Source organism: Pongo abelii, chromosome 10 (assembly GCF_028885655.2).
Source record: "Pongo abelii isolate AG06213 chromosome 10, NHGRI_mPonAbe1-v2.0_pri, whole genome shotgun sequence".
Taxonomy (NCBI): domain Eukaryota; kingdom Metazoa; phylum Chordata; class Mammalia; order Primates; family Hominidae; genus Pongo; species Pongo abelii.
The window spans coordinates 81,190,529-81,218,447 of record NC_071995.2 but is presented as its reverse complement, the minus strand read 5'-3'; the positions used below and the strand labels follow the sequence as shown (position 1 = coordinate 81,218,447).

At 38.0% G+C, this 27,919-nt stretch overlaps 1 protein-coding gene and 1 non-coding gene across 4 annotated transcripts in view; both read right to left on the bottom strand.

Annotated features, from left to right (window-relative positions):
* Nucleotides 1-27,919, bottom strand: part of TMTC2 (transmembrane O-mannosyltransferase targeting cadherins 2) — a 455,354-nt gene that overhangs the window by 113,968 nt on the left and 313,467 nt on the right. The gene's annotated exons all lie outside the window — the stretch shown is intronic.
* Nucleotides 7,065-7,167, bottom strand: LOC129049426 (U6 spliceosomal RNA). The gene has a single exon (XR_008512485.1). It is a non-coding gene; the product is annotated as a U6 spliceosomal RNA (small nuclear RNA).

Genomic DNA, 27,919 nt, shown 5'->3' with positions numbered 1-27,919 from the left:
CTACCATCACAGTGAACAGGCAACCTACAAAATGGGAGAAAATTTTCGCAACCTACTCATCTGACAAAGGGCTAATATCCAGAATCTACAATGAACTCCAACAAATTTACAAGAAAAAAACAAACAACCCCATCAAAAAGTGGGCGAAGGACATGAACAGACACTTCTCAAAAGAAGACATTTATGCAGCCAAAAAACACATGAAAAAATGCTCACCATCACTGGCCATCAGAGAAATGCAAATCAAAACCACAATGAGATACCATCTCACACCAGTTACAATGGCAATCATTAAAAAGTCAGGAAACAACAGGTGCTGGAGAGGATGTGGAGAAATAGGAACACTTTTACACTGTTGGTGGGACTGTAAACTAGTTCAACCCTTGTGGAAGTCAGTGTGGCGATTCCTCAGGGATCTAGAACTAGAAATTCCATTTGACCCAGCCATCCCATTACTGGGTATATACCCTAAGGACTATAAATCATGCTGCTATAAAGACACATGCACACGTATGTTTATTGCGGCATTATTCACAATAGCAAACACTTGGAACCAACCCAAATGTCCAACAATGATAGACTGGATTAAGAAAATGTGGCACATATACACCATGGAATACTATGCAGCCATAAAAAATGATGAGTTCACGTCCTTTGTAGAGACATGGATGAAATTGGAAATCATCATTCTCAGCAAACTATCGCAAGAACAAAAAACCAAACACCCCATATTCTCACTCATAGGTGGGAACTGAACAATGAGAACACATGGACACAGGAAGGGGAACATCACACTTCAGGGACTGTTGTGGGGTGGGGGGAGGGGGGAGGGATAGCATTGGGAGATATACCTAATGCTAGATGACGAGTTGGTGGGTGCAGTGCACCAGCATGGCACATGTATACATATGTAACTTACCTGCACGTTGCGCACATGTACCATAGACCCTAAAGTATAATAATAATAATAATAATAATAATAATAATAAATAAAATAAAATAAAAAAAGTTGTAAAAAAAATGATACTTTAAGAAAAAAGATGTAAAATGAAAGCTATCATCAGTAAAGTACTGTCTATACAAATGTCATATGCAAAGATTTAAAAAGGAAGCTTCCACTTAAGTTTTAAGAACAGAAAAGAAGGAACTGGCTCTCTTATCAATGGCACGGTAAACAGGGTAGTGAAATCTCTCTGTATAGTCCATTGGCAAAACAATATTATGAAATTTTATAAACATGTAGCAAAACTCAAAGGACAGTACCCCCTTGTTGCTCAGTGGACCAAATTTTTAAATGCAATGAGTCTCATGCTTTCCTAGATGCAAAATAAACACATTGAAGATGAGAATATTCTTTCTAGGGGGAGACACTGTACCATCACACAAAAACTCATCTTTCTGCTTTGACCACTATTTATTTAGCCAAGTGCCAAATGATAAAGAGGAAAAGACAGTTCTCAGGAGAGTATAGTAAGCCATCATTTAATGTGGTCAATCGGTTCTTGGAAACAGCAACTTCAAGTGAAATGACATATGATGAAATCATTTTTTTTCGTCATCAGCATTATAACAACACATCAAACAAAACAATGTTTTTTCAAGGACCTGCTGTACACCCTTTTGCTTTATTAAAGTTGCAATGTCCAAGAATCTACCAACTACTTCAAGTGATGACTTGCTGTATATACAATTAAAAGTCAACCAAATTCATAAGCCAACCAGGGATAAAGGTTGCTGGTTTGTAGGAGGGAAGCATGAGGAAGAAGAGGTAATATGATGTTTAATCATATTTACTATTTCAACTGTTACTGTTATAGATGGTTGGCAGTTAAAGTGAAGAAAAAGTCATTTCTCAGCAGATTTTTCCTGGTGTCTTTTATATTATGTCAGCATTCGGCACAAACAAGCATTATTCCTCATTTTGTTTACTGGTTGACACGTCTGAACACATGTACTGGTTCAGAAATGAAGAAAAACGGACTGTACTGAGTATTAAAAACAACCAATATTTATTAAACTCATGAAAAAAAAAAAAAAACCACCATCCCAATTAGGAGAGTGCCTGGTCAGGTCCACTGGGATTGACATCAATAAAACATATAAATGTAAGAGAAATATTCAGTAAAATTTGTTTAGCCTAATCTATATCATGGGATCAGTATTAAGCTAATTCATTTTGTTTTCTTAGCTAAAATGGATGCCACTACCACTGTTCAGCTCAGGTGCGCGGCTGAGTGGATGTACAAGGCAAGCAGCATCTCTCCCAATGACTGATCAATGGTTTATCTAACCATACAAAATACACAAATATAAAAATACATACATATTTTCACACACACACACACACACACACACACACACACACACACACACACTCCTTCAATCATTTCTAGAACTCCCCTTAAAGCAAGCAGGAATATTAAATATGAGATAATTAGACTATTATGGCTTCAGCTTAAATTGTTTTATTTTTAAAAAGTAAACTATACTCAAATATTTGTCCCTTATCTTTAGTGACAAACTATTTATTACATCAACTACCCAACTCTGTAGTGTCTTGATAACCACAACTCTGAAATATTTTACTAAATGACACCTGAAGGCACCAAGCCCTTACATTGTTGCATTGCATTATGACTTTGATTGTTTATGTAAATATGTATATATATTTTTATATATTTAAAGATGTGAATTTTAATATTTCAATTTATAATAAGAAATATGTGTATTTTGGTCTTCATCCCCAGTTCCTGGTAGGGAACTTCTAAAATCCTTGTAATTTCTTGAACTATAGGGGTGCTAGGAGAATCTTCTGCTCTAATATTTGGTCTTTTACCCTAGTTTCCTGATACATAGCTTCTAATTCTTTGAAATGTCCTAGGGAACAGGAGTGTCTTTTGTTCTTATGGGGCAAATCTTGATAGGCTCCTGGATGGGGGCCTATCATCCCCCCCATGATCTTCCATGACCAGGAAGATCAAGCCATGATTAGAAACCTGGAATTTTCAGCTCCGCCCCTTCCCACTATTCTCCGGGAAGAGAAGGGATGGAGGCTGAGTTAATAATTGATTAGGCCTACATGAAGAAGCCTCCATAAATATCCCTGAATTACAGGATTTGGAAAGCTTCTGCATTGGTGAATAAGAACATGTCTATACCCCAGTAGGGTGACACACCTCAATTCCAGCAGGACAGAAGTTCCTATGCTGAGGATGTTTCCAAACCTCCTCATGTGTATCTCTTTATCTGGCTGTTCAATTGTATCCTTTAAAATATCCTTTGTAATAATTTGGCAATAGTAAGTCATGTGTTTTCCTGGGTTCTGTGAGTCACACTAGCAAACTGGACCCAGGAAGAGGGTCATGGGAACCTCCAATTTGTAGTCATGTTGTATAGAAGTTGTGGGTAACCTGGAAACCTACAACTTGGATTGGCACCTAAAGTGGGGCAGCAGTTGTGTGAGACTGAGTCCTTAACCTGTGAGGTCTGCACTAACTCTGGTTAGTGTCGGAATTTAATAGTAGGGCATCCTGTTGGTGTCTGCTGGACAACGGCTTGGTTTGTGGGGAATTCCCGCACTGACACTTGTGTCAGAAGTGTTCTAGGTTGAGAGTATAATAGGATAAAATAATGTTTTTCTACTATATATAAATATAAATATATAATACATTTATATGTAAATATATGTATATATACACTTTTTTCCCTAATGTAAATAGTGCATTAATCTTATTCTATAAACTAACACAAATCTTTACCTTTTCTTCTATAGCCATCCAAGTATTCCATAAATACAATACAATAACTAGTCAACATATAAATAGGCTACTATGATTTCTTTTCTTTTTTTTTTGAGACAGAGTTCCAAGAGCTTCACTCTGTCACCGAGGCTGAAGTGCAGTGGTGTGATCTCAGCTTACTGCAACCTCTGTCTCCTGGGTTTGAGCCATTCTCATGCCTCAGCCTCCAGAGAAGCTGTCACTACAGCATGCACCACCACACCCAGCTAATTTTTGTATTTTTTAGTAGACATGGGGTTTCATCATGTTGGCCAGGCTAGTCTCAAACTCCTGGCCTCAAGTGATCCAGCTGCCGTGGCCTCCCAAAGTGGTGGGATTACAGGTGTGAGCCACCATGCATGGCCCTATTTTCTTTATATAACTTAATAGCTTATAGTTACTACTTAGTTACTTATTTATATGTTATTAGTAGATTACAGAGCAGTGAACAAAGTAGTAACTTCTCCATTTCATATCTGGAAAATGTCATACCAGCTAAGGTTTCTAAAATGATAAAAATAGTTCTTCTGAACTAGCTCACGTTCTCAAACAAATATTTATATCTTAACTGGTGATTACCTATACCTTCAGCATCAGTAGGAATATCAACTAGAACAAAATCAAGAACAAACCAGAGAACTTCATTTCAGTAGCCCTACTCTTTATTTAGAGGCTGCTTCAAGTCTGGGGAAGGAGCAGTCTCTTAAGTAGTGTGTTCCAGCAGCCACTTCCATATGTCTGGTGTTTACTCTTTGGGAATTTCTTACAATTATGACTGTCTGTTATTTTTCACAACCAATGCAAATCACATTTTCATTTCACATTCAAATGTTATCGTTATACCAATAACAAATATGAAAGGGAAGCAGCTGATAAAACAGGTCCGAAAGCTTATGTGTAGTTTGAAAAATATGTTGTTTCACCATGCATTATAGTTAAATGAGTGTAAAAAGTAATTTGTGATGACCATCATTTACAAATAAAAGGAACATTATTTGATAGTTTTAAATTTTTTAAAAAAAATTTTATTGATACAAATATTTGTACATATTTATGTGTTACATGTGACATTCTGTTACATGTGATATTCCATATAATGACCAAGTCAGAGTGTGTTGAGGTGGGGTGTCCATCACCTTGAGTATTAATATTCATCATTTCTACATGCTGAAAACATTTCAAATCCTCTCTTCTAGCTCTTCTGAACTATACAATACATTGGTGTTAAGTACAGTCACCATATTCTGCTATAGAACATTACAACATCATAAATAGAAATTACAGAATAAAGCTACCTGATACAGAAATGATCTGGCTGAACAGTTAACTGATATTAATGTTTGTCCTCCCTGAATTGTCATCCAAGTCCCACTTTCTATAAATATCTGGTCTTCTGTGCCCTCTTTTCCTAAACGTCCTAAAGCAGAGGCTGGCTGAAAGATACTTACAGTGTCATAGGACCGAAGCTCATTGAAAAATTGTATCAAGTGACACCAAGGGCAGCTAGAGGTCAAAATGAGTGCTTCACACTCTTCAAGGACAACATCCAGAATAGGTGAAGAGACCTCACAAGGGAGGAATGGTTCCGTGGTATGCCCAGGACAAGGCTGGACTCTAGAGCCAGAACTGTCATCCTGAGCAAAGCTTCCCTGAAGCCCATCCCTAGTCCCACTGCAGAACCATCAGGCTTTAAGGTGGTGTCAGCTCAGATCAGATGGCCAGGACAGCCTCCTTCCCAGCTTTGTGAGCACCATTATGCCTCCCAGATTTAGGTTAACCCCTGGGAAAGGAGGAGGTCACAAAACTGGCTAAGTTAAATGGTTGACCAAGTGGGAATAAAAGACTGTAACAGAGTTTCACTCCAAGATAAAGAAGTGGATCATCACACTCAGCTGCCTTTCTGGCCTGGGAGCCAGATACGTTACATGAGCAAAGGGCACATAGGAATAGTTTGCAAATACCAAAAAATAATGGTCAGAATTTCTAAAGAAACATGTATTTGGTTTACCTAAAATGCAAATTGATACAAGGGGATGTTATTCATCTATCAAAAAATTTCCCAAATAAAGAGAGAATTCAATATTCCTGAGGGTTCATAAAAACAGGTGTTCATACGACACATTATTAAAATATGGTAATATGTAACAAAAACATCCTGGGGGAAATTTGACACATATGAAAAGCATTAAATCACAGACACACTAGCCAACTGATTCTATTTCTATGTATTTGTCCTAAGAAAATACCTTTAAATACAAAGAAGTTGCCATTCATTTTTATTATAATATTGTTCATACAAACTCAATGTCCACTAGCATGAACTTGATTTGCCAAAAATCATTTCAATGAAATACAATGTTTCTACTAAAATGATTGTGTAGAAAATTATCTAAACCACAAAAGTTCTTCAAGATCCAGTGCTAAATGAAATAAGCAGGCTGTAAATTATAGTTTATAACCTAATAACATTTTCTTAATTGCACCATCTGTATAATTGGCTCATTTTACTGTAGGGATTTCAAAGGTTAATAAAAAGATTAGTCACTGGATCTTTTGAGACTGACGAGGAGAGAAGAAGACATCTAGTGTAGACTGTTAAAAAAAAAATGTACTATGCTAGTGGTCAAAATAAGTACCTCAAGACCACAGTACATCTAAGTACTGAGAAATGAAAGAGAAGGCTTCAGAGATGTGATGTTTCGCTCTATAAAAATGGATTAAGTTCCTGCTATGTGATAGGCTCGGTTCCAGGCCTTGGTAATCAAGACAAAGTTCCTTCCCTGGTGCAGCTCACATTTTAGTGGCGGAATCCTTAGTTTACACATGAGTAGGTAACACTGTCAGTCTTCAGTGCTTTGTGAAAAATAATACAGAAGAGAGCAATGCACAACTGGGGTGGGGGGAGGGGGGAGGGTTATGTGTGATAAAGTGACAAAGGAAGGCCTTTAGTGATATTTGAAGAGTGACCTAAGGGAGTAGGCAGGGCAGGCAAAGATCTGACATGTTTGGAGTTTTTGGGCCTATCAAGGAAAACATCACGGCAGCAGTTGAGCAAATCCCATAAAAAATTGTGAGTCAGGAGTATGACAGGAGGGACCCGACTGTGCAGGGCCTAGTGGGTTCTGTAAGGAGCATGAAATTTGTCTTTTTTCTTTTCTTTTCTTCTTCTTTTTTTTTTTTTTGGTAGTGAAAATTCATTTCAATTTGAATGTCACATGTCACTTTTACTCATATTGTTTTCTTAGGTGTTAACCAAGAAAGGGTTGAACAGCCTCTGGGAACTGTGCAAATATAGAACACTTCATGAATTTACGTGACGTCCTTGTACAGGAGCCATGAAATCTCTGTGTCCTTTCCCTTTTAGTGTATATGCTGCTGAATTGAGCCCTGGAGTGTCTTTTGAAGAGGAAGGATGGATTTGAAATAGAGGCACAATATGATCTCACTTATACATTTTAGAAAACACCCTAGATTTTGGGTGGAAAACTGTCTGTAGGGAGACCTCTTAGAAGGTTAATACTCCACAGCTTTAACAAAAGTGACAGCAGTGGAAATAATGAGAAACGAGTAGATTCAGGATCTCTTTCAAAGACAAGTGGCCAGTGGATCAGGTGTGGATATAACAGAAAAAGAAGAGTCAAAGATGACTCCACACTAAAAAAATTTTTTTTTATAGATGGGGTCTCACTCTGTTGCCTAGGCTGGAGTGTAGTGGCACGATCATAGCTCACTGCAACCTTAAAATCCAGGGTTCAAGTGACCCGACTCAGCTTCCCAAGTTGCTTGGACTACAGGTGCACACCACTATGCCCATCTAGTTTGACTTCACAAATTTTCACTTGCTGTACATGGGTGAATGCAGGTATTATTTATTCACATGGGAAAGACTGTATGAAAGCAAGTGTTGATAGGAAGGTGCATATGTAGTGGAGTGATAAGAGTTCTGTGTGACTGAGATGCTAGGATAAAAGAGCGTGAAAGAAATTTAGAAACACCGACTAGATAGGGTTCCATAGACCGAGAATTGGCAAGACATAAGAATATTGGAGATCTGATACCTTGCAATGAGAAGAAAGTAAAAGAAGAAGACTTGCAAGAATGCCAAGAAGGGGGGAAAATGGGAAAAGCAACAGCAAAAAACTCACCTACTTACATTCTAATCATGTTATCAACTAAAAAATATAATAAAAAGCATTATAAAAAGTAAACATACAGGACCATTTTAAATAACCATTTCAAATTATAAGTAACTCACCTTTCATAAATATATATTTAAATATCTGAGATTCTTATAATTCAAACTGAACTGTTGCTTTCTACACAGCTTTGACATTATGAGTAAAAAAAGTTAGATTGTAAGGTATAAACACAACATGGTTGACTTCTATGAATATTACATAAATGAAGGTGTTTAGCTTACTCAGATTTCCTGTAATGTTACCATTTTAATTTCCTTCTATATCTGTTCACTTGTATATTTTCCCTTCTAACTTAAAGAGGTCACCCACACATACTGCAGTAACATTTCAGTGGAGATAATTTGATAGGCTACAATCACATCTTAAGCTCCACCTGAGAAAATTACTTAGGTTGCTATATTGTGTCATGACACTAGCTCAAAGTAGAGGTAAAACCAACATCTTATCATAAGGGTTATCCATCCATAATCTCAGTTGATGAAAACAGTATTCAGACATTTCATTACAACATCTGAGGAAGCTAAGGTGAAGCAAGTAGAAATTATGTTTGAATTAAATTTACAGTAAAGTTACAGGTAAATACAAGTATATCCTAAAATTTCATTTTTAGATTATGCAAATCATTTTAGATATTAAAATGTGCTGTTTTCAGATTTTAGAATTATGCATAGAATTTACCTCTGAATTACAAACCAAAGTGTCTGCTTTTAATTAAAACAGTGCAATTTCCACAATACATTAAATGTATTCATTGCTTCCTTTCATTCCGATGAATATTTGTTGGGCACCTACCCTGTGCCCAATGCTGTATTGAGCCCTAGAATGAAAATGGTAATTAGGAGCAGACACAACTCCTGCCCTGATGAAGCATGAAAAACTTCAGGTCCTAAGAGTATGACAAACACAATCAATGGCCATTTGACCTATAACAGTTGGTCTGATTTAGTGGAAGTACTCAAGGAAGGTTTCCAAAAGAATTGATGCTTGATCTAAAAATCAAAATATTTGTATGATTAACTAATTGAAGCAGAAACAAAAGTATTCTAAGTAGAGGCACAGCAAAGGTAAAATATCTGTGGCAGAAAAACAAAAACACTGTGTGAAGCCCAGGGTGAGTGAGGCAGAGAGGAGTGAAGGTGAACCATACAAAGAGTGAAAATCCAGGGAAGAGCAGGGCACACCTGGCTTATCAGTCATACTAAGATGTTAGCTGCTGTTTTATGACTATCACTCTGAGGGTACTGAGGGTAAAACAGTGGAACGGGAGCAGAAGACAAGTAGAGAGGTGACAATGAAAGGAAGATTAGTGGACTGACATGAGAGAAATTTATACAAATCAGACAGAATAACATGGATAGAACAGAGATAATGCAATGAGGAGGATGGAGTAGCAAGGATGACCCTAAGTTTTTGGACCAAAACCGAAGGGAAGATAGTAAATAATGGAAGAAAGCCAAGTTTAGTGGGTAGGATTATAAGCTTAGTTTTGAGAATTGTTGAGAGATTGGCCTACTTTTGAGATACCTGAGATGTCAAGGGTGTGGTTTACTAGGCTCAATCAAGAGGTTGACGGTAAAGTGAAACAGGGTCTCAAGAAAATAGCAGTAGTTGATTGTGTCTAATGCTGAAAAACATCCACTAGATTTCATAACATGATCACTGGTAACTGCAGGAAGGTATGTTTAACAGGTATGGAAGCCAGAAGAAGTGGGTGTTATTTGGGGAGTGGTGGGTAAGAAAATGGATAGAACAATTACAGACAACTGCCAACATACCTGGCTGTGAAGGAAAGAGGAGCAGCAGTGTCAGCGGAAGGAGAGGAGACACAATGAGGGTTTTTTTTTTTTTAAAGAACATGAAACATAAATGACAAGGGGGCATAAAAATTAATGTGTATTTTTTTTGTTGTTAGTTTAGTTTAAAATTAGAAGAGGAAATAACCTCAAAATCTATTTGTCTTAGATAACTTGCCAACTATGGCCATGACCAAATTAAGCCTGCCCGGAATTCTTTAAGCTGAGTCTTTTTCCTCCTGGGTGCTCTAACAACACTTGATTCCTACTTTTGTTGTGACACTTACCATATGTACTCTAATTACCATTTGTAATCTCTTTTGCTCATTGTAAACCAATTTAGTAGAATTGTTTAATCAACACTTATCCAAGGACCAGATGCATAGTAGGTGGTCAAACATGCATGAAGAATGCTAAACATCTTGCAAAAGCAAACACTCAAAACACTTTTCTTAAATGCATACTCTCCTTATGAAGTGTTGTTGCCTAAATGATGGATGGCATAGTTTCCGTGGTAAATCTGACTAAATCTTGAGACCTGAGTGATACTCAGAGCTTCATGCCATTGCCATAATTGGTAACACCTCCTCCTCATAAGGAAAACAAAACAAAAAAAACCCCCGCAAATTTTATTAGCATTCTATGATGCATAAGATGACACCAAAAGTTCATGAAAAACTGGTTTCCAATAGGAAACTTTACTTTAGATGGATAAAGTGGTCAATGTGATCTCCATTTAGGGAATGAGTGCAATTAGAAAACCCTGAAATATTAGCTATTAGCCACGACTCCAACCATTCAGCATAGCTGTAACTACAATGGGTGTTTCTCATTTGTTATCACCAGCACTATAAGCATTCACTGGATAATTCCTTCCAAACTGCTCAGCGATAGCATGAGAAGTGCTATGCTGTTTGGCTCCCAAACGGGAGGCCTGAGCTCACAAAACGGAGTTGACACTTGTACTGCAGAAGTTTAAACCCTGTGGGGATGGTAAAGAAAGCTGTCTTGTGAGAGTGAAAAGGCAGGAGCCTAAACAACAGCTGTTTTGCAGCTGGGTCACAAAGGAGAGCTAGAAATCCCTTGACACCATAAAAGGTAGCGGATGATGGGAAGGCAACCACAGTGCCTCCATTTGTCACTGGCAGGGTGCCACTTGCTGCTCTCAAATCCAAATGCTCTTGTAAGAGGATAAAACCAGATGTAAATAATTCCCTAATTATATATATACAAACACACACACACACAATATACACTCTCTCTATATATACATATATATATATGTATGTATATATGAGAAAGCTTCAGCTATAAAGAACATAGAGGTTTAATTTATTTAGACCCTAAATTCTCTGATGATTTACCAGTGTACGGAAGACAGCCTTGGATTTAATAACAGAAACCTAAGTTCTAGTCCGGTTCTGACACCGTAAAGATAAACAGTCATGAAAAGCCACTGATCTGAATAAGTTTTTTTTTTTTTTTTTTTTTTTTTTTTTCCAGTTATAAATCCAAGGATCTGGGTTAACTGAACATGACTGGTTGCAATTCAAAAATGGAATTCAATTCAGAGGAGGTGGTTAAACATTTAGATTAAAGAAAAAGTAACTTCTTAATTCATGTCATTCTCTCTTGCTTCCACTGCTTTCCAGTCTACCATGCGGTAAAGGAATCAGCTCTTCTTCCCAGGCCCACTCAGCGGACACTAAGACTGGGGAAAGCAGTGAGACCTAAAATCAACTGTGTAGTTCACATTCTGTACTAATGAATGAAATTAAACAGAGGAGGGATAAATTACACATTTATCTTCCGAAAGCAATTTCAAGGTAACGGTGCACACCAAAGGTAGTGTATCTCAGAAAGGTTCTTAAGTGAACTAGGCCACATATGTATTGAAAGTCTAAATAGTTCTTCTAAGTAATTCTGGTTTGCCTGAAACTGCTCTGCCTATGCCCACTGTTTCAATGTGTTTATAACAGCACCCTCTTCCTGGTTTGGACGAAAGTCTACAGTTACCCTAATTCCTGTTTCTCTCTCACAATAATTCACAATTAGATGAGTCAAATGATGGCTCCATGACACTGCCATGTCCCACAAGATGAAACCACTAGGCTCCATTAGCAACATCAGTGAGGTCTTACTGTGACCTCAGCTTTCCATTCCCTAAGACACTCTTAACAAAGAGAGCATTAACAAAGACATCCTTTCAGAGCAGAAGACCATGGGAATTTGCTAGGCATAATTAAGTTTCCATTCATCTTCTCCACTTACCAAAACACATTTTTCCAGGGGCCTGTTGTCACAGCACACTGCAATTCTACTTTTTCTTTGGAGGTTATATAGTAAGAACAGAAATATTATAGGGCAGCTTACTATGCATCAGGTGCTATTCTAAGTACTTTAGATGTATGGTCACATTACGTCCTCATAAAAAGCCCTAAAATACTATTATAATCCTGGTTTTACAAAAGAAGAAAGTGAGGCACAGAGAAGTTAAGTACCTTGCCCAGGTACAGAAGCTTGATTTGGCAGAGCTGGGATTCACACAGAAACTATCTGGCTTCACAGTTCATGCTATTACATTGTAGGCATGTTCCAGAAGTTCACTACCAGGAATCATTATGTTATTTTAAAACTAACTTTATAGCTTAAAGACAAAGTCATGCATCCACCCATTCCTTATCATGTATTTAGAGAGTACCTACTATATGCCTGGCATTGTGTGCAGCACTGGATAGGAAAAGATAAACTGGGGTAACTCCTACTCTTACACATGGTGTAACATCATGCCAACTCCAGAGGTAAGCCCTTATCAAATTGAAGATTATACTTAAAAGGGCTCTTGTTACACATGTGCATAGTAAGCACATAAGGAGAAAACAGAAAGCAGGACTTCTATTCTGCATGAGTGAGTCAGGGGAGGTTTGAAAAAAGAGTAGGCATACTTACGCTGACTCACAGATGGAGGAAAAATTGGGCAGGCATCAAAGCAAAGGGCTATCTAGTCAGTCCAAGTGCTGGTGGCTTAAAATTTCTCTTTAGAAGATCCAAATTAAGAAAATTATTTAGAAATTCTGCTTAATGGAAAATTTTTCTTAATTTAACACTAGTTAAAAGGACCAGCAGCTTACAAATGTTAATTTGATACCAACCAACTCAAAACACACTTTTTGACCAAACATGGTTATGTAATAACTAAACTTTATCAGATTTCTACTTCCTGCCAGGCTAAAGATTCTGGAGTCACCTTCTGCGAACAATAATTTTCTGTGACTTAGAAATAGAGAAAGATCCATAGAAAACAGCAATGTTTAGTAAGCAATACTCATTCACTTTCGCTTCTAGAGTGTGAAGTGACTAGCGGTGGTGCATATTAAGATTACAGAAATCTTTAAACTAGGTGGAAAGGGGAAAACACACACAAATGGCCAGAACCTGGCACATGACCAGCAGAACAAGTCTGTATGTATAAATACAAGCGACAAGCGTATCACCGGACTGGACCATTCCCAAGTCCCAGCATTACAGTGTGCTAGTGGAAGCACACACATGTGTTTTGGCATTATTACAAAATGAAATTCTCTTTCTCTCTGACAGTGAGAGAAAATGTGTAATTTCACAAGAAAATGTGGGCCACTTACAGGAAAACATGGAGTACAGAGGTGACATGGTGATGTAGAACAGAAAGTCTCAACTTCTTTGCCTCTATATAGACAATTTAATAGTAGTTCAGCTCAGAGCTAAATTACCACTGTCAACATCAAAGACACTCTTGACCTTAGAAGGAAAAAATGTGTGATGTGAGCTGCACAGGACTCACTAAACATCAACCTCCTGAATTCTCTTCATCACATTGTGCAGATTAATTGTCACCTGATTTGGCAGGTTTATCTTTGAGATGCAAGAGGGACTGAACAGACACTCCCAATCATTAGAGAATTTTCACCAAAGCAATTCAAGGGTATATAGGATGGCAGTTTAGTCAATTTGACATAATTCCTTGCACAACTGCTATAAATACAGTGCAAGCTTTGGAAGAAATATGTTGACCTGCTCAGCTTTTCAAAATGGTATTCGTGTACACATTGGGGTATGTGGTGTCATGCCATGGAAAAACCCAACATGGAGCTTGGAAGAGTTGAGGGATTATCTATGATACTAAATTATTAAATTATCTAAAGTAATTTCTATTTTAAAACAAGCATTGATATGTTATAAAAAGAGAAGCAGTCACATAGAGGAAAGAATACAGCCTTGGGAATCAAACATGAGCTTGATTATCTCGTGAAGGTTGATCCCTAGAAAAGCAGGACTACTTGGGCAAGTTACTTAAAATCTCCAGAAATTCAATTCTTTACAGGGATAATATCATACCTCTCAATGAGACTGTAACAAAGATATCACACGTAAAGCTCTTACAACAGTGCATGTTACACAGTAAGTGCTCAATAAATGCTAGCTATTATGATCTTTGTGTAATAGGGATAGCAGTAGCTAAATCTTAAGAGATTAAATAAGGTAACATATATTTAAGAAGTACAGTACAATAATACGTTTTGAGCACTCAAAAAAAAAGTTCTCTTCTTAACTAGACCTTTTATATCTAAATCTATTTATCCAGAGGCAAACCATAGACGTACATGGTTATTTTAGTTGTATTTAAAATAGCATTCTTGGCCAGGACTGGCTCATGCCTGTAAACCCAGAACTTTGGGTGGCTGAGGGGGGTGGATCACTTGAACCCAGGAGTTTGGGACCAGCCTGGGCAACATTGTGAAACCCTGTCTCTACTAAAAATACAAAAATTAGCCAGGTGTGGTGGCAGACGCCTGTAGTCCCAGCTACTCGGGAGGCTGAGGCAGGAGAATCACTTGAACTGGGAAGGCGGAGGTTGCATGAGCTGAGATCATGCCACTGCACTCCAGCCTGGCAACAAGAGCAAAACTCCATCTCAAAACAAAACAAAACAAAACAAAAACCAAAAAACAAAAATTAGCTGGGTGTGGTGGCAGATGCCTGTTGTCCCAGCTACTCAGGAGGCTGGAGTGGGAGAATCACTTGAGTGCGGAAGGCAGAGGTTATGGTGAGAGGAGATGGAGCCTCTGCACTCCAGCCTGGGTGACAGACCCAGATGCTGTCTCAATAATAATAACAAAACAAAATAAAAAAATAGTATTCTTATAATGCTTCTATGCAAATAATTTTGTAAACTAAAAGAACCTCATTATCAACCAAATTGTCACTTGTTCTGGAATGTCTTAGAAAAACGTAGGCAAAATTTGCCTTAGGGTTCAGTGAATTTGAAGAAAAGACAAAACAGAGACCAATGCTCAACACTGAAGTTACAATTAGAAGAATGTAGGGCTTTTTTGATCAAACTGGAAAACTCATGTATATATTGGAGGCAGTTTAAGAATACATCGCCCACCTCGCCCTAGAAATATGTATTTTCCAAAAGGTCCACTGTCTCTTCGAAATACTGACATGATTTAGCAAGCTCAAGTTGAAATACTCAGCAGGGTTCAAGCTGCTATGAATCTCAAAATTATAAGGAAGTTGGAGAATTTCAGTTGACTACGAATATTGTAGTATACAAATACCTGCTATTTCACAGAAGCAAAATTATGTTACTCAAAATACTATTTTATTCAAATCAGTCACATTTCACATCTCTTTCCTCAAATTAAATGGCTACTGATGAGTATGTTAACATTTCCTTATTTTGTTTTTAGGAATATAACAATACAATAAAAAGTACTGAATAGGCAACGGAGGGAAAAATAAAGTCCACAAAAAATGCAAAGAAGGCATTATATCCAGCAGATAGCTTCTGCACTGAAGGATAAGCAAGAAAGAGTAGAAAAGGCAGTTTTAAGTATTGCTAGCCTAGGTGGATTAATGATCAAATGAAGTTAGAAAAATATGAGTAGAATAAGCTATGTGCCTAAAGAAGGGCCACTTAAATAAATCATATCATCTCTAAAAAAGATTTCATATAACTGTACATATTCATTCTTTTGGAGAATGTCATTTCAGATTTAGATGTTTTAAAATAATAATAACTAATCTATTAATTTCATAAATGTTTGGATATCTACAATATCATTATAAAAAAATCCTCACATTTCCAAATAAAGATTTCTCAAATGTCTTTTACTACAGTAGTTATTTTAATATTTGTAATAATTAGTATTACAAATTAAGTGATATTATGTTAAGCAGAAGTTAGTAATTTCTAAGATCAGAATGAACTTCAGAAAAACTATAGCAAAACTCTAAAAAGAAAAGCTTGCTTCTTCTATAATCTTTTTCAGTGTAAATTCAACCTAATCACTTCATGTGGAAAATATTTCACATTAATCTCCATCCTGTCACATTTATGTAAAGCCGATTCTTCAGCTGAAATACATAAATATTATAATTCCTATAAATGATCACATTATTTCTAGCTGCCATAATTCATACCTAATAAAACAACAGAGAATTATCTGTATTCTGTTATACCTGTCAGAAGAATACTGTACATACTCATTAACATCACGACTACTGTTCATGAAATTCTACAAATTCCCTCCGAAGTGAATGGCTTATATTACACACTTTGCTGAGATTCCCATTCCAAGGCTATCAGAGCAAAACACATGACCAGAAGATCATACTCTTCTATGTTATCAAGTGAATAAAAAATGAATATATAAATTTTGTGCTTTTTCATGCCTATATTCCAAAAATAATTGTTTCTATATTCATAGGACTACCATATTATTTTACTGAGACAAAGATAATAAAGAAATTATTTTACATGTAAACATGTTGTTGTCCAACTATTTGACTCTTTAAATTCAGCCTTCAATCCCTTCTTAATGCTGAGGACTGCTGCCAACAGAATTTAACCAACAGAATGAAATAAAAAGATATCTTCTACAGACTCTTATTTACTTTAACCCACATAAAGCATCATTTTTTCTCTTTTTGTCTAATTAGTTGTGTAAAACTTCACCTTTGCCATTTATCCCTTCAAACTTTTAATATTTATTTTTTTCTTCTCTCATTTTTTTGTCCACCATGTAACACTAAAATGATATATTTTGTTCAACAAATACTTCCTACTATTTAAGGTCCCCTCTCAGCATAAAAAATAAGTAAGACCAAGCTGATACACTAGACTAGCTTTCATTCTAGTGGGTAAGATAGACATGATAACAGTTAATAATAAGAGAGAGTAGGTGACCTATTTACTCTCATGAGGGCACAGATAACAGAAAAATTAACTCAGGGAAGGACAGTGATGTGTCAGTGAGTGTTACGGCCTGACTGAAAGCTTCCATGTGAATTGGGCCAATCCCTGCTTTAGAGTCATTTCACCTGCATTCATTCAGCAAGTATTTATTGAACAATTATGCACTAAAAACCAAGCTAGTAACAATAATGAACATGGTTTCTACTTTAATTATCTAAAAAAAAAGCAATATTTATTAATGTGTTAGGATTCAGTATCATATAGTTATTCGTTTGCAATAAGAAGCCTGGAAGAATTTGAAGGCTACCTGGAAGAATGAGGAACTATTTTATGAAAGAGAAAGTGTTTTAGATTAAGTTGTGTAGATCAGTAGGACTTTGCTAAGTGGAGAGGCAAGAAAAAGATATTATAGACCAAGGCAGCACCAAGTTTGGAAAAGACAAAGAATGAGTGAATGGAACATACTTAGGGAGTTACTGTAAGTTTAATACTGTGGGCAATGATGGTTGATGAGGCTGAACAAGTACAGTCATGGTCAAATAATTAGCAATGTTCCATGTCATACAAAGACATAAATAACAATGATAACAATAATATCATTCTTATTGCTAATGGTTAACGACTATCAAGTCCTTACAATATGCTGACCAGACATTGTTCTAAGTGCCTTACATTCATGTATGGACTCATTTAACTGCTCAACAAGAAAATGCTTTTCCCCTCATTTTACAGACAAAAAGGATGAGATAAAGAGAAGTTAAATAACTTGCCCCAAATCACAGAGCTAATAAGTAGTTGAACAAGCCAGGCAGTCTAGAACCAGTGTTCATATAAGTGCAGCCACCCTAAAATGATGGAGTCCTAATGGAAAAGGAAGTCAGGCTTTATGATCAAATATATTTTTATAAACAACTAATTCTATACTTTTGAAATATTAAGACATCATCAGGCCGGGCGCAGTGACTCATGCCTATAATCCCAACACTTTGGGATGCCAACGTGGGTGGATCACCTGAGGTCAGGAGTTCAAGATCAGCCTGGCCAACATGGCAAAACCCCATCTCTACTAAAAACACAAAAATTAGCTGGGCGTGGAGGCACATGTCTGTAATCCCAGCTACTCAGGAGGCTGAGACAGGATAATCGCTTGAACCTGGGAGGTGGAGGTTGCAGTGAGCTGAGATCGCACCATCGCACTCCAGCCTGGGCGACAAGAGCGAAACTCCGTTTCTAAATAAATAAATAAATAATAAAACATCAATTGAGCATTTACTACATACAATACACATTATGCCTTGTGCAATGGAAAAATAAAAATATATGGCATATCTCATGAATATCTGTGGTTCCTGATATATTAAGATACAGATTTAGACACAGACATAGATTTGTTACTGAAATGACAGGGGTTTTGTCTAGATCCTGTTGCTTGATGCGCAGCCAGCCAATTACTGAGACAATGACTATCACCAGGGAAGAAGGCTTTTTTGGGTGCTATAGCTGAGGAGATGGGAGATCAGTCTCAAATTCATCTTCCTGACCAACTAAAATCAGGTGTTTATATAGCAGGGAAGAAATGTAACTACATGCAGGAAAACAGGAATGTGGGAGGGGTAAGGAAGAGGAGAGCTGGTCAACAGGAAGCAGGTTGTTGCTCAGGCAATCATGACGGGTGAGAGGTCTGGCATCTCACTGATCAGATGAGATGATATGGTGAGTTTCAGTTCCCTGATACTATCTGGGAGGCCTGATGGTTGGTTTCTTGAGAAAGGAACTCAGACAAGATAAACAAGTTTTAAGAATGGGAGCGTCAATTTCTATGTTTATTCAAATGAAATCATAAATATCGGATGTATGGGACAATTGAGCTGGTTTCAGATTGAGATAAAAAAATAGAAATAGAGTATGTTTGCACAATATTAGCAGCTCCAATGTTGTGTTACAGGGGTCCCCAACCCCCAGGCCATGGACAGGTCCCAGTTCATGGCCTGTTTGGAACCAGGCTGCACAGCGGGAGGTGAGTGGTGTGTGAATGAGCGAAACTTCATCTGTATTTACAGCTGCTCCCCGTCGCTCACATTACTACCTGAGCTCCATCTTCTGTCAGATCAGTGGCAGCATCAGATTCTCACAGGAACACAAAACCCTGTTGTGAACTGCACTGTGAGGGATCTAGGTTGTGTACTCCTTATGAAAATCTAATGCTTGTTTATTTGAAGCGAAAGAGTCTAATCCCAAAATCATCCCTCCCAAGTCCCCATCTTCTACCCAGTCCATGGAAACATTGTCTTCCATCAAACTGGTCCCTGGTGCCAAAAAGGATGGGGGCCACTGTTATATTAGACAACCTACAGTAAGTACTATAAGAGGGGTTGAAAGTGTCTCAAGAGTATAAAGAAGGCAGAGATTAGTTCTCACAGTGTTTTTGGGGGAAAAAAGGGAAATCTAAATTGTCATGAAAATTCCATCTCTCCTATTTTTATAAGAAAGAACTAGGCAAACTGGAAATCAATGATTTTTCTGAGATCTATCAGAGAACTGAGTTTAAAAGGAAAGCCACCACCCTGCAATGTGGAGAGACAGGAGATTCTAGAGAATCACAATGGAGACCTGCTTTTCTGATGCAGAAGCGAATCGAGCCAAAAATCTCATAGGCACACTTACACGGTAATTTGGACAACTTGCTGGAGGCTGAGGGTAGACTATCAGGAGAAAGAGAAACCCTGAGGACCACAGTCTTAGGGGGTACTCAACCGTCACCTTTCAGGAACCGGACCAAGTTTTCACAGTGAAGAACAAAAAAGGATCCCCCACTCTTCTGGTGATGGCAGGGGAAGTAGAAGACTCATCCCCGTGAAACACATCCAGAGCCTCCTTAACAACACAGGCCTGTTCTCCAGGGTGAAAGATGTTACCAGAGCCTTCCCCAGAGCTTTGGGGAAAGACACTCCTCTCAATTAATCTCTATCCACTTTGCCTCACCTAATGTTAGGAGTTACACAAGTAGAATAACTCATGAAGGTCACAGGACACAGACACAGGCCCATTCAAAGACTGAGATGTGACTGACTAATGACAGAATGTTCCTCCTCCCTCATACTTCACCACCACAACAGCAGGTCTCCTATATAATAGTGGACTACAAGTGAAAGATTCTCAAGACACCATCTCTCAGAGAAAGAGTACTAAGGGAAACCTAAGGGCAAGAGAGGAGACAATCAGAATGGAAGAGAAATTTGAAGCCTCTAGCAGCTGTAGCTACAACAAACACTAAACAAGGCCCAGTTCACAGCCGGATTAATACCAGTTCTCACATTAGAGGCTATGTATTTCATTTTCTACCACCCAATTCAACATGTCCTGCATTCATCAAAAAAACATGAGACATGGCAAAAGATTGGAAAAACAAAGTCCAAAGACACAAAGCAAGCATCAAAACCAGACTTACGTGTTGGAATATGAAACAAATTTTGGAATTGACAGAGAACTTACAGTAACTATAATTAATATGTTAAGGGCTCTAATGGAAAAAGTAAACAACATGCAAGAACAGATGCATGTTCTTAGAACCACTCTAACAAAAGTAAAGAATGCATTTGATGGGCTCATTAGAAGACCCAGGATGGCCAAGGAAAGAATCAGTGAGCTTGATGAAGGGTCAACAGAAACTTCTAAATGGACGTGCAATGAATAAAGGAATGAAAAGTACAGAATATCAAAGAACTGTGCAAAAATTTTAATATATGTGACATATGGGCAATTGGAATATCAGAAGGAGAAGAAAAATAGAGCTAATGTTATAATGATTGAGGGCGTTCCCAAATTAATGAAAGATACCAAACCAGAGATTTAAAAAACCAAAGGCCACCATAAGATACATTCCAAAAATACTAAACCTAGGCATATTATTAGGTTGGTGCAAAAGCAACTGTGGTTCTTGCCATTACTTTCAATGGCAAATCTGCAATTACTTTTGCTCCAACTTAATATATTCAAACTTGTAGGAAGACAAAGAGAAAATCTTGAAAGAAGTCCAAAGGGGGAAAAAATCACCTTCCCTATAGATGAATGAGGTTGCGAATTACAGTGGACTTCTGATCAAAAACCATCAAGCAAGAAGAGAGTAGAGTAAAATATTCAAAACACTGAAAAACAACCACACAAATCTAGAATTTTATATCCGGTGAAACTATCCTTTAAAAATGAAGCAGAACTATAAACTTTCTAGATACAAAACCTGAGGGAATTTATTATGAGCAGACTTTCCCATAAGAAATCTTAAAAGATTTTCTTCAGGCAGAAGGAAAACGATATCAGAGACTTGGATCTATATTAAAAAATGAAGAGGGTTATAGAAAGAATAAATGAAGGTAAATAAAATATTTGTCTTTTTCTTAGCTTATCTAAATAACTAATGTAACAATAGTAATAATTTAATAGATGATTACTGCATATAGGTAAGTAGAATGAGTGACAGAGATGTCATAAGGGACAGGAGGGAGGAACTGTGAATACTCCATAACGTAATTGTATGCACATCAAGCAGTTTAATGTCACTTAAAGGTATACTTAGTATAAAGTGTACATCACAAATTCCAGGGCAACCACCATGAAAATTTTTAAAGGAATACAATTGATACATTAGGAGAGGAAATAAAATCATATTAAATGCTCAATTAAAACGTAAGAAGAACGAAATACAATGCAGCAAAAGCAGTCCTAAGACTGAAGTTTACATGGTAAGTGTATACATTACAAAAGAACAAAGAGTTCATATCAACAACCTACCTTTATACCTCAAGGAACTAAAGAAGAAAAAACTAAGTCCAAAGTCAGCAGAAGGAAGGAAACAATAAAGATTAGAACAGAAATAAATGAAAGAGAGAATAGAAAGACAATAGAAAAATAACAACACTGAGAGTTCGGATTTTTTTTTTTCAATTTTAAATTTTTTTTTTTTTTCTATTATACTTTAAGTTCTAGGGTACATGTGCACAACGTGCAGGTTTGTTACATAGGTATACATGTGCCATGGTGGTTTGAGGCACCCATCAACTCGTCATTTACATTAGGTATTTCTCTTAATGCTATCCCTCCCCCAACTCCCCAGCCCCCTATCCCACGACAGGCCCTGATGTGTGATGTTCCCCGCCCTGTGTCCAAGTGTTCTCATTGTTCGATTCCCACCTATGAGTGAGAACATGCGGTGTTGGGTTTTCTGTCCTTGTGACAGTTTGCTTAGAATGATGGTTTCCAGCTTTATCCATATCCCTGCAAAGGACATGAACTCATCCTTTTTATGGCTGCATAGTATTCCATGGTGTATATGTGCCACATTTTCTTAATCCAGCCTATCACTGATGGACATTTGGGTTGGTTCCAAGTCTTTGCTATTGTGAATAGTGCCACAATAAACGTATGTGTGCATGTGTCTTTATAGTAGCATGATTTATAATTCTTTTGGTATATAACCAGTAATGGGATTGCTGGGTCAAATGGTATTTCTAGTTCTAGATCCTTGAGGAATCGCCACACTTCTTCCGCAATGGAGAGTTCGGTTTTTTAAAGGTAAAGTCAGCAAATTCTTAGCCAGACTAAGAAAAAAGAAAGAAGATTCAAATAACAAAAATCAGAAATGAAAGAGGAAACATTACAACTAATAGCAAAGAAATAAAAAGTATCCTAAGAAGAGGTGGGAAAAGAGGGCCAACTAGACACAACCAGGGAGAGCCTCTCCAAGCGAGTGAGACCAAAATATGGAGTAAATCAACATACTTCAAAACAGATCTTTTGGGAGAAAACACTGAGAGTTGACAGAGAGGCAATGCAAGCACCAAGGCTAAAGAGAGAGGAAACTAAGAGCACTGCATGGGATGGCCGACCTATAGGAAGGACTCCTTGGCCCTAAATGGCTCCTAAGGAAGTGGTAAGTGAAGAACCTGTGGAGAAACCCACTCTCACCATGGACTTCTGGGATCCTGGCTGCACGAAATGCCACCACCCCTACAGACAGTTGAGCTGGTAGGGGGGACTGCCCAGAGAGTAGACAGAGACCAAGCTTGAGCATGTGTAAAGCCCAGGGGGTTTTGCATGGGGACAGCTGCAACAAAATATGGTAATAGGCATCCATATCCAACGGTTCTCCATGTTCCTCTGCATGGCTCTTGACTTTGCTGACTGGACTGGGAGAAAACAGGGCTGTCTTTCCTGAGATATCAAGGTGTGTCAGATCTGCACATCTGCCTGTGCACTGACCCCTCTTGGGGTTCCCTGCCTGGCTGCTTGCACAGGAGCAGACATACTGCTTTGAGTGCTTTGCCAGTGGCCTGGGAGCAACCCTACCCTGGGGCAATTTCCCGCCAAATCCCCCTGCCCCCACCAAGCACAGTAGGTCTGGTACTCGAGATCTCAAAGGGTCAGAGGACAAGGCTGCTAGCCCAGTAGGTCCCAAGTCCCCAGGGTAAGAGCACGTAGCTCCAGAATGGAGAGCTGAGATTTGTGGTTGGAGCAGGGGAAGAGCCCTCACTCTCAGAGCATGGGGAAGAGTGAGGTGGGGGTTCAAGGGCGCGGCACCAGTGATTGCAGCAGGCTCCCCTAAGTTCTAAGAACGTATATGATAAGGGAGTCATCTCTTCACTCCCATCTCCCCCACCACAGAGCACTACTGCAAAGGTGCTGAATCACAAAAGAGGTGCTAGGCTAAGAGCCAATTTGCCAGCCATTACTCTTTTTTTTTTTTTTGAACACCGGAGTCTCCTTGCGTTTCCCAGGCTGGAGTGTGGTGGCGCAATCTCGGCTCACTGCATTCTCTGCCTCCTAGGCCCTTTTTTCTTTTCTCGCTTTTTTTTTTTTTAAATAAGACGGAGTCTAGCTCTATCGCCCAGGCCGGAATGCAGTGGCGCGATCTGGGCTCACTGCAACCTCCGCCTCCCGGGTTCAAGCGATTCTCCTGCCACAGCCTCTGGAGTAGCTGGGATTACAGGCGCACACCACCACACTTGGCTAATTTTTGTATTTTTAGTAGAGACAGTGTTTCACCATATTGGCCACTCGGCTGTTTTTTGTATTTTTAGTAGAGACAGTGTTTTACCATGTTGGCCAGGCTGGTCACGAAGTCCTGACCTCAAGTGATCCGCCCTCCTCGGCTTCCCAAATTGATCTGCCTGCCTTGGCCTCCCAAAGTGCTGGAATTACAGGCGTGAGCCACCACTCCCTGCTTCGCGCCTGCCAGCCATGACTCTTAAGCACCATCTACTGGATTGGATCTTGAATTACACCGCCCTACCCCTACTCAAAAAAAAAAAAAAATTGGCCAGTATACACTGACTGTGAAACAAAATGCAGGAATCTTTCCACAAATAAAGATCCCGTGCAGAGCCATGGCCTTCTTTAGGACCCAGAATTGAAGCCAAACGAATAGATACATATCTCACAGTCAAACCCTTAAGATAAATAAAGAATATAAAAATAAAAAGTCCCACCCAAATGACAGCAAATTCTAAAACAGATAAAGGAACACCAGCCCTCTCAGATGAGAAAGAATCAGCACAAGAACTCTGGCAATTCAAAAAGTCTAAGTGTCTCCTTACCTCCAAATGATCTCACTAGTTTCCCAGAAATGCTTCTTAGCCAGATTGACATGGCTGAAATGACAGATGTACAATTTAGAAATTTGGATGGCAAGGAAACTCAATGAGATCTAGAACAAAGTCACAACACAATCCAAAGAATCCAGGGAATCCAGTAAAATGATCCAAGAATTGAAAGATGCAATAGCCATTTTAAGAAAGAACTAAACCAAAAAACTGGAAAAGTTCTGGAAGTGAAAAATTCACAAGGAATATCATAATACGGTTGGAGGCATTAATAACACAACAGGGCAAGCTGAGCAAAAGATCTCAGAGCTCAAAGACTAATTATTTGAATCAATGCAGCAAGACAAAAAAGAGAATAAAGAATAAGAAAAATGATTAAATCTCCAAGAAATATAGGCTTATGTAAAGAGATCAAAACTACAATTCACTGGCATTCTTGAGAAAGGAGAGAGGGTAAGCAGCTTGTAAAACATATTTGAGGATATGTAAGAGTTCACAAAAATTTTCCCAATCTTACTAGAGAGGCCAACATGCAAATTCAAGAAAATCAGAGAATTCCTGCAAGATAATATAAAAAACAACCACCCCCAAGACAGATAGTCATCAGGTTCTACAAGGCCAATGAAAAAGAAAATATCTTAAAGGCAACTGGAGAGAAGGGCCAGGTTACTTACAATGGAAACTCTATCAGGCTAGCACTGGACTTCTCAGCAGTAACATTACAAGCCAGAAGAGATTGGGGACCTATTTTCAGCATCCTTAAAGAAATGAAATTCCAACCAAGAATTTCATGTCCCATCAAACTAAACTTCATAAATGGAGGAGAAATAAAATCCTTCTCAGTCATGTAAATACTAAGGGAATTCATTACCACTAGACCAGCATTAAAAGAGGTCTCTAAGGGAGTACTAAACATGGAGATGGAAGAACAATACCTGTTGCCATAAAAACTCTATTAAGCACATAGCCCACAGACACGATATAAAAACTACACAATCAAGTCTACATAAAAACAGCTAATAACACAATGACAGGACTAAAATCTCACATATGAATATTAATCCTGAATGTAAATGATCTAAACACCCCATGTAAGAGGCATAGAATGGCAAGTTAGATTAAAAAATCAAGACCCAATTGCTGTTTTCAAGAGATCTGTTTCACAGGTATCAACACCCACAGGCTCAAAGTAAAGGGATCAAGAAAGACCTGTCAGACAAAGGGATAGGAAAAAAAAGAGATGAGGTCATTATTCTCATATCAGATAAAACAGACGTTAAACCAACAACAGCCAAAGAGGACAAGGAAGGGTATTATATGATGATGAAAGTTTCAATTAAACAAAAAGACTTAACTATCCTAAATATATACATAGCAAATATTAGAGCACACAGATTTATAAAGCAAGTTCTTCTGCAGTGATGAAAAGACTTAAGGCAGCCATATAGGGATAGTGGGAGGCTTTAACTCCGCACTGACAGCGTTAGACAGATCATTAAGGCAGAAAACTAAAAAACAAAACAAAAAAACCTAGACCTAAACTTGACACTTCAATAACTGGATCTAATAGACATCTGTAGAATATTCCACCCAACAACCACAGAATATATATCTTCTCATCTGCACATAGAACATACTCTAAGAGCGACCAGATGCACAGCCATACACAAGTCTCAATAAATTTTAAAAAAAATCAGAATCTTACCAAACACACTCTCAGACCACAGTGCAATAAAAATAGAAATCAATACCAAGAAGGTCACTCAAAACCAATCAATTACATGGAAATTAAATAACTTGTTTCTGAATGACTTTTGGGTAAACAAAAAAATTAAGACAGAAATAAAAAAATTGAAATAAATGACAACAGATGCAGCATACCATAATTTTTGGGATGAAAAAGCAATGTTAAGAGGAAAGTTTACATTGCTAAATGCGTATATCGAGAAGGTAGAAAGATGTCAAATTCAAAATCTAACATCACACCTAGAGGAACTGGAAAAGAAGGAAGAAACCAACCACAAGGCTAGCAGGAGAAAAGAAATAACCAAAATCAGAGCAGAACTGAATGAAACTGAGTCACAAAAATCCATACAAATTATCAGTGAAAACAAACAACTGGTTTTTTGAAAGAATAAACAAAGTTGATAGATCGTAGCTAGATTAACAAAGAAAAAAAGACAGAAGATCCAAATAAGCATAATCAGACATAACAAAGATGACATTACAACCAATCCCACAGAAATAGGAAAGAGTCTTCAAAATTACTATGAAATCTAGAGGAAATGGATAAATTCCTGGAGACACACAATTTTCAAGATTAAACCATGAAGAAATTGAAAATCTGAAGAGATCAATAATGAGTTTGGAAACTGAATCAGTAATAAAAAACTACCCACCAAAAAAGATTTCCACTGGATGGATTCACAGACAATTCTATTGGATGTACAAAGAAGAGCTGGTACCAATTCTACTGAATCTATCCCAAAAAATTGAGGAGAAAGAATTCCATCCTAACTCATCCTACGAAGCCAGCATCATTCTGATACCAAAAGCAGGCAGAGACACAACAAAAAAGAAAACTTCAGGCCAATAATGCTCAAAACTCTGTCTTTTTTTCTTTGTTAATCTAGCTAGGATCTGTCAACTTTTGTTTATTCTAATAGTGACATGAATAATGAAATTAAGGCTGAGGTGGTCTCAGATGGAGATGAGGAATTTGTTGGGAACTGGAACAAAGGTGGCTCTTGTTATGTTTCAGCAAAGAGACTGGTGGTATTTTGCCCCTGCCCTAGAGATCTGTGGAACTTTGAACTTGAGAGATGACTTCGGGTATCTGGCGGAAGACATTACTTTTTTTTTTTTTTTTTTTTTTTTTGAGACAGAGTTTTGTTCTTTTTGCCCAGGCTGGAGTGCAATGGCGTGATCTCTGTTCACAGCAACCTCCACCTCCCGGGTTCAAGAGATTCTCCTGCCTCAGCCTCCCGAGTAGCTGAGATTACGGGCATGCGCCACCAAGCCCAGCTAATTTTGTATTTTTAGTAGAGATGGGGTTTCTCCATGTTGGTCAGGCTGGTCTTGAACTCCCAACCTGAGGTGACCCACCCACCTCGGCCTCCCAAAGTGCTACGATTACAGGCATTAGCCACCGTGCCGGGCCCTAAGGTGGAAGACATTTCTAAGCAGCAAAACATTAAAGAGGTGACTGGGTGCTGTTAAAGGCATTCAGTTTTATAAAGGAAGCAGAGCATAAAAGTTTGGAAAATTTGCGAGCTAACAATGCAATAGAAAAGAAAATCCTACTTTCTGAGGA